We start from the raw sequence: 8,934 nt of genomic DNA, 5'->3' as shown, positions 1-8,934 counted from the left end.
CGTGTAGATCATGTTCAGTTAGAGCACTAGCAATCTACCCATATGCAATTACCCCATAGGAGTCAAGGGAACAAGTCATCAAATGTCTAGAATGTCCTTAGGGTTATGAAAATTAGACACATGCATAGGAGTAATTAATTAAAGTGAAATAGGACATCAAGGTAGGCCCATGCTATATTTTCCTTAGTTCACAAACTCTTGCTGGTCCTGCTAGTCGTCGAAGAATTCTTGGTCTCCAACGTTCTCCTCACCGTCTGAACGCGACCAACACGGCAACATACAACATTCCAAAGGCATTCATGCAAAGCAAACATTCCTATAATTAGAACAGTACACCAACAGTATAGAAAACAAGATAAAATATTTATGAAAATAATCTATGTCTCGCTACGATCACGTCAACGCAAAGTTCACGAAAAACGGAGCTAAAATACGAAAGTTATGATTTAAACGGGATTTCCTATAGCAATATATTTAATTAAATCTAACCATGAAATTTAAAAGTTCCAAACTTGACTAACAGTGGTTCTAACATGTAGATTATGAAATTACGAAGCTAACGCGATTTGAACGGATCAATTCGGAGCTAAAACGACGATTTTATAAGCAAAACAGTTCAAATGGCATTTCTGTAAATACTGAAAACGTACTTTGAACTAAAATAGTTAACTTTACGCTTTCAAAATGAGAAAGCGTACACGGGGAAATACGCTAAGGACGGCGGGTTCTATTTTGGGAAAAGGGAGGGGCTCTTTAACAAATTTGCCACGGCGAAAGGGTATCGGCCATCCAGGGCCTTTGATCACGCGATGGACGGCTAGGATTATTTCAGAGGAGAGAGAACAGGGGGGGGGGCTGGGCGGAACAGTGTTCCTGCGTGGCCAGGCGCCATGGCCGACGGCGAGGACTCGCCGGTGAGCTCGGTTAGGGGGCCACGGTCCATGAAATGCGTATCCGAAGGCGCCGGGAGATGGAGGGGGAGCAGGCGAACACGTTCAGGCTGAGAAAACGGTCGGAGGGGAAGGCCGTGGCGGCGGTCGCCAAGGATGGCGGCCAGAGATCATCGGCACATGCGGTTAGAGCCCTAGGGGCCATGAAACTCGAATTGAACGGCATGGGGAGGTAGAGGGGAGCATGGGGGTCTCACAGCGGGGAAAATCGGGGTCGGAGACGGCTCGGGAAGACGGGCGACGCGGACGGCGGACGGCGGTCCTCGAAGCTTCTTCGTGCTGCGGTTGCGGTCTCGGCAGCGCTCGGCGAATGCGAAGAAGAGATGAAAATGGAGCGGGGAGCGAGAGAGGGACGCGCGGGGGTTTGGCTTCGCTTAAAAAGAGGCCAGGGCACGGGGAGGGGGCGCTCCCACGACGCGCGTGGAGCGGGCGCGGTTGCGGCCGCGGCTTGATCGGGAGCTGCGGTTGCGGGAGGAAGGTGGGGGGCTGACAGGCGGGGCCGGGTGTCAGCGGCTGAAGGGGAAAGGGAGGCGTGGCGGTTTCCAGCGGCGCGCGTGACTTGGGCCGGCCCAGGAAGGAAGGAGGAAAGGGAGAGGCGGGCGGCCGGCGCTGGGCTGGCCCTGGGCCAGAAATGAGAAGAAAGGGGAAGGGGAGAGTGAGCTGGGCTGGCGGGAGGAGCGGGCCGAGAATCAAGGAAGGGAGGGAGAGGAAAAAAATACTTTTCCTTTTTCCAACAATTTTCCAAATTCATTTTCAATTAGATTTTGAATTCATTTGGACTTTGAATCAAAACCATTCATCACAAAAATAAATATGCAGCAGCATGTATGCATCACTTGTAGCTAATCTTATATTTGATTTTAGTTTTATAAAAATTATTACTTTCCTATGTTTGAATGCTCACATAAATGCTTTAGATAAATCAATTTAGCTATTCTTGGAATAATGCAAATTTTAGGGTGTTACAATTCTACCCCCCTTAAAAAGAATCTTGTCCTCGAGATTTGGTTGATCGCTTACTCAAACAGTTGGGGATAAGTTTTTCTCAGATCCTCTTCTCTTTCCCAAGTAGCCTGATCCTCTGTATATCGATTTCACTGCACCTTGCACATCTTTATAGTTTGGCTTCTTGTAACTCTTTCGGCAGTTTCCAAGATCTTTATCGGATACTCTTCATAAGTAATATCTTCCTTGACAGCAAGTTCTTCCAAAGGAATTTGCTCTTCTGGTACCCTCAAACACTTTTTCAATTGGGAAACGTGGAACACGTCGTGCACACCTGACAAACTCTCAGGCAGTTCCAACTGATAAGCTACTTCTCCACGTCTCTCTAGGATCTTAAAAGGTCCTATATACCTTGGTGCTAACTTTCCCTTCATATTGAATCTTTTCACACTTCTCATTGGTGACACCTTCAAGTACACATAATCACCAACTTCGAAAGTCAGCTCTCTTCTGCGAGTATCAGCGTAACTCTTCTATCGGGACTGAGCCACTCTCAAATTGTCTCTAATCATTCTCACTTGTTCTTCCGCGTCTCTAAGGACATCGGGTCCAAACACTTTAGTTTCTCCAGTCTAATTCTAGAACAAAGGCGTTCTACATTTTCGTCCATACAACGCCTCGAAAGGTGCCATCTTGAGACTCTTCTGATAACTGTTGTTATACGAGAACTCTGCGTATGGCAGACTCTTATCCCAACTATCACCATACTGAAGTGCACAAGCTCTCAACATATCTTCCAAAATTTGGTTGATCCTTTCAGTCTATCCATCCGTTTGCGGGTGGTAAGCAGAACTAAAATTCAACTTTATCCCCAAAGATCTATGTACTTTATGCCAGAATTGCGATGTAAACTGAGTGCCTCTATCTGACACAATTTTCTTGAGAACACCATGTAAGCACACTATTCTTTCCATATACAACTCTGCTAGTCTTGCACCTGTATAGGTAGTCTTGACTGGTAAAAAGTGGGCAACCTTGGTGAGTCGATCCACTATTACCCATATTGAATCATAACCTCTTTGAGTGCGGGGCAATCCTACGATAAAATCCATACCAACTTCTTCCCATTTCCATTCAGGAATCTTCATTGGTTGTAGTAACCCTGCAGGTCTTTGATGCTCAGCTTTCACTCTTTGACATGTGTCACACAAAGCCACATACTCTGCCACATCTCTCTTCAAACCATACCACCAATACTTCTCCTTGAGATCCAAATACATCTTGGTACTTCCAGAATGTATAGAATAAGCAGACTCATGGGCCTCTTACAGAATTGCATCACGGATAGCCTTCACTTTAGGTACACATATCCTTTTTCCGAACCAAAGAGTGCCATTCTCATCCATTCTGAATCTAGGTGCCTTTCCAAGCACTACATTCTCTGCTATCTCCTTAAGTTTTTTATCCTCCAATTGACCTTTGCGTATATCTTGCTCCAAAGTAGGCTCTATCACCAATTCCATTGCATTAGTGACAAAACTGAAACGACCCCGATTTCCGCGAAGGGAAATCCACAGCGTCGAAGTGTAATAAGACCGTTGTAGATCATATTACCCAAATTCCAGTCGAATATCACATCCATACAATGATAATATCAGAGTACAAATAGTGCGGAATTACATAATTTATTATATCGCCGCATTGGCGGAATCAAAGTAGCATTCATTCAGAACAGCTTGAAGATAAGATCGCCAAACTCGAGCGTAGGCACGAACCCCTCATCCGTCAAACTCCTCGGAGCTATACTCCTCAGCAGAACCTGTGTGCCAAAATTTATCAGTACGATTTGTACTGGCCACTCCCATCCCTATGAGCATTGCTTTGTGGAAATTGGATGCAAGTTGGACATAGTCAAAGGAACCTATAAAGCTGGGGTTTCCTATGTATTTAGCATATCAAGTAAGTAATAATAATAGTTTGTCAAGTTTTAACACCATTCCCACACACGTTCCACCCCATTTCCATGCCAGAGCCAGGTTATACCTCCATAACCACACCATCATCATACCATAACCGTACCATCGCTCAGTCGACATGCCAACTCCCTCTCGGCACTATCTCAAGGCACGTAGCCCCTGGCTACGGCCGACACTCTCTCACAGGGGAAGAAGAGAAGGACTCATCTCACTATCTAGTTTAAGCGAAACCCAAGAAAGGTCCATAGCCGACAAGTCGGCACATGTATCGATCGATCAACCATACACTCTACAGAGGTTTTACATAACCACAAGATCCGCCTTCCTCGCTGACCGTCATCAACTAGGCTGATTTCGGCCGCTTGCTAGCCTAGGATAATGCCACTCTACCATTTAGCCCTGGTTCACCTCAAGTCAAGTCTGGGGTGGCTGAAACTATGAGTCATGAGCCGGGTCCACAAGGTCTCCATGAAGTCTCGGAAGGGTGTTGGGGAAATCCTCCGCGCCCCATACCTCCTTACACTGTCCGCTATCAACCTAGCAGTAGTGGCAATATCCTACCAAGTAGTCCAGCCGTCCCGCACCATATAGGGCGAGTGGTACGTAAGGCTTCCTAGTGAATCTGAGTACTGGTAAGTCCTTAGGGATGACCAAGCTAGAATGTCTTCATCAGGGTTTCCATTTATCGTGCCACCACAGCACCTCCATCCCGGGCTCCTCCCATCACAGGTTCACACCCAGGTCCACCTCATATACCATTTACCCACCACAGGTATCCATTTCCAGGGGTGCCTAGGTAGCATCCCATAGCAAGACTTGCCCCAGGCTCATCATATACTCCAACTTGGTCGACACAACCCTCACCCTCCACACACCCAAGTCACACACGCAGCACTCTCCCCATAGTCCAGATAACACCAGTATCCACCACGCACGTAGTATAAGCGTAGTAGAAGTATAAGTAATGAGATATATAGCAGTAAGCATGTGTCTAGCCTAATAGCAGGGTATGCAGGGGTAAGGTTACGTCAAGGTAAAGGCTTTCAAGCAAGCATACTACCATGCAAGTCCTATTATAATATGACTGTAGCAGTAAAGTAAAGCGATAGCAGTTCTATGTTAGCCATGCGTAATAGGTGCTACGAGATTGGGTGGGATGTGGCACCTTTAGTGTAGTCGTCTCTGTTCTCCTCATGGTACTCACGGTCCTCATCCGTCAGGTTCTCCTCCGAGTCTGCATTGTTCGTATTATAGTCGCGTTAGCGACGTTTATAGAATAGCACAAAGAAGCAATGGAAATTCAAAAGAGCCAAATGCACTCAAACATTGGTTCATTGCGTAGAGCTTGATTTTAGATGAGTTTTGATCCTAGTTTCGTATTTTTCTGAGGTCGTATGAATTAGTTATGAATTTCCAAAGTTTAAATCATTTCTGAAATTGGATAAAGGCTGAATTAATCCTGGGCTGACACGTGTCATGCGGTGACTGGTCCACGTGGCATGCTGACATCAGCATGACAGCAGCATGACGTCATCGTCTCAGTTCCGAGCTGAAAGGGGGGTCCAGCAGACGTCAGCATGACGTCAGCAACGTCCTCAGTTCTGACAGGTGGGTCCAGGGGCTCTTGGGTCACAGACATGTGGGTCCCTTGTGATGTCATCATGACGTTAGCATCTGACGTGTGGGTCCAGAGTGTCTGTGCCACTGACATGTGGGGCTAGGTCAACGGTCAACATTGACCGGTCAACGGTCAATACGGGCCGGGTCTCAAACGGGCCTGGACAGGGCTAGATCTGGGCAGGGCTTGGCCCGCCACGTGGCAAGCTGTGATGCTGCCACGTCGTAGCCATGGGCTTCTACTAGGCTTCGTTTCCTGGCTATGGGCGTGAGCGCGGCTCACGGTGGACCCAAGTTCAAGGTCCATGGACCTAAGGCAGGATCCATGGTGGACCGAGTCCATCGTCATTTCTCCTCGGCTCGGCTCATGTGCACCGGGTGCCGGGCTGCGTGGCTCAACTCGCCCCTTCTCCTCTGTTTCTTCCACGGCGCGCTCCCGCCGGCGACGTGCTCACCGGCGAGCTCCCGCAGCGGCTCAGGCATCCAATTGAGGTGGGGAAATGTCTCCCCACGTCATGGCGACTGCAACGGTGGGGTCAGGGCGACGGATGGTGCTTCCTAAGTCACTGATCACGGTGAACGGCGGCTTGAGCACAACTGGCATGCGGGAATGGCGCGGGTGCAGCGGCATTGGCCGGTTCTGTGGTGTGCGTGGGCATCACAATGCTCCAGCGGGCATGTTGGGTAGGTCGAGGGGTCCTCCAGGGCCTCCGGTGGCTTTGGCCACGACAGCGGCCTTCTGATCACGTCGGCGGCGTCGGTGTGGGGGCTATGACCTCGGAGGGGCGTCATAGTGGGGAGTGTAGGCTCCTACGGATCCGTGTGGACACGGCGAGGGCATCTAGAGCTCAGGGCAGGACTTCCAGTTTCCAGGTGGCTGGTAGGGTCTTCCCGACGGCCACGGCGACATGGTGACGACGGCGAGGCGCCTGGGTCACTACGGGGCTCCAGTGGGGTGGTCACGACATGTGTGTGAGTTACCCGTGGTTTCAGCGAATAGGACGGGTGAGTCAAGGAGGCGCCAGGCGCTCCCAGCAGTACTGGCCACGGTGGTCGGTGCTCTGACCGATGGTTGGGTGCTCGGACCGGTGGTCTGGTGCTCGGCACGATGGTCTGGTGCTCGGAGGTGGTCTGGTGCTCTGGTGGTGGCTGCGCCATGGCGGCGGCGTCGTGAGCGTGGCATGCGTGCTCGGCTATGGCGTCCGTGTGACTTGGAGAGGCCTACAGTGTCCAAGGGCTCGAGGGTGGTCACGGTCAACGTGAGTGTGCTGTGCTGGTGTGCCTAGAGGCCAGGGATGGCCTTGGCCTATGCGCTCATGGTATGGAGCGCCATGGCCGGAGTAGCAAGGTCCAGTGGCGAGCAGGGAATGAACCGGGTCTCATCGTAGGTGTTGTGGAAGAGGGGATAGCGGTGCAGTGATGAGTTGCGGCCATGTAGCTCCAGAAGCAGTGCCGTGCAGTGCCGACCCGCGACCGTGATGACGACGACAGCATCGCCCTTGGCTCCGGCGACTTCAGCAGTGCGCGGGGGCTCCGATCCTCCTCTCACGATCTCCTTCTCGTCCCTCTGCTCTCGGTGTGGTGCGGCTGCTGGACCACCAAGCGGCGGCGGAGGCTAAGGGAGAGGCTAAGGCGTCGGGCGTGAGTGGCGTGCAGGCTGGCTTTATAGCCGAGCACCATGCCTCCCATGGCGGATGGCATCGTGCAGTGGAGGCGTGTGCATTGCATTAGACAGTGGTGCGGAGTTGCGTGGGCGCGGCACAAGGGGACAGGGTCATGCCCCGGGCGTGACCCCTTGGCCCACCCCTGCCACTGCTATCGGGCGCCGGTCGCGTAGGCGGTTGAGGCGTGGGTGAGGAAGATGACACTATAGACGGGGGTGGCTGACATGCGAGGTCCAGCGGGCAGTGGCTGCGAGCGAGATAGACGGGTGCGCGGGCGTGGGCGATGCGCTGGGCCGGCTCGTGGGCCGCGTATGTGCGCTGGGAAGACGAGAAGGGTTGGCAGGCCGGTTGGGTTGGCTGGCTGGCGTAGGCCGAGTAGGCCGAGGTGGCTTACGAGGCCTAAATCCTTTCTCTTCTTTTTCTATTTTGTTTATCATTTCATCTCTTTTGTTTGAATTCGAATTTGGTTCTAAAATTTGAATTCCAAATTGGTGCACCTAATTTATTGGAGTTGTTAAGCATATCATAACTCAAATGGAAATCCAAATCACATTCAATGTATGCAACACTTATTTGTTAGAATTTAAATAAACACAATTAACTAATGACATGCCATGCTTATGTGTTAACTTGGGTTGGGGTTAGACCTAATGCATCTCTTAGGTTGGGTTACTATACATGACACTCATCATCACATGGGAGTTCTAAGAAAAATTTTGTAGTTGGTATTTTTAGTGTGTGGATTTTTGGGTTGTTACAGTCCTACCCCCTTAACAGAATCTCGTCCCCGAGATTAAAGCATAACGTACTCTTCAAAGAGGTAAGGATATCATAGCCGGAGGTCAGACTCTTTCTCCCATGTTGCTTCTCTCTCAGTGTGATTGCTCCATTGGATCTTGCACATAGGAATAGTCTTGCTTCGGGTCTCTTTGGTATCTCTGCCCAGAATTCTGATAGGATGTTCTTTATACTCGAGTGTATCTTGAATGTCAAGTGTATTAGTTAGAACTTCTTCATCGGGTACTCTCAAACACTTGCGTAGTTGTGAGACATGGAATACGGAATGTACACCCGTTAATTCCTCAGGTAGCTCAAGTTTGTAGGCGAGCTTCCCAATCCTCTTACAAATCTTGTATGGGCCAACAAATCTAGGGGCAAGCTTTCCTTTCACATGGAATCTGACAGTTCCACGTAGCGGGGATACCTTGAGGTAGACAAAATCCCCCACATTGAACTCAAGTTCTCTTCTCCTCTTGTCAGCATAACTCTTGTATCGACTTTGAGCAATTCTCAAATTCTCCTTTACTTGCTCAACTCCTTCTTCTGCATCTTGAATCTTTGCGGAGTCAAAGAACGTTCTTTCCCCTGGTTGGGACCACATCAAAGGTGTCTTACAAGGTCTGCCATATAGAGCTTCAAATGGCGACATCCTGATACTAGCTTGGTAGCTGTTGTTGTAAGAGAACTCGGCATAAGGTAGGCATTTCTCCCAATCAGAGCCATAGCTCAGTACACTAGCATGAAGCATGTCTTCTAAGATCTGATTTACTCGTTCTATCTGTCCATCTGTCTATGTGTGATAAGCGGTACTGAAATCAAGTTTGGTTCCAATGGACTTGTGTAGAGCTTCCCAGAATCGGGACACAAACTGAGGACCACGATCAGATACAATACTAGAGGGAGCTCCATGCAGTCTGAGAATATGCTCAACATATAGATCTGCTAATTTTTCTGCATTGGTCTTGGTCTTAACTGGTACAAAGTGAGCAATCTTGGTCAAAC

The sequence above is a fragment of the Miscanthus floridulus genome, chromosome 10 (genome assembly GCF_019320115.1).
Source record: "Miscanthus floridulus cultivar M001 chromosome 10, ASM1932011v1, whole genome shotgun sequence".
Taxonomy (NCBI): Eukaryota; Viridiplantae; Streptophyta; class Magnoliopsida; order Poales; family Poaceae; genus Miscanthus; species Miscanthus floridulus.
Note: the sequence above shows the minus strand (reverse complement) of the source record.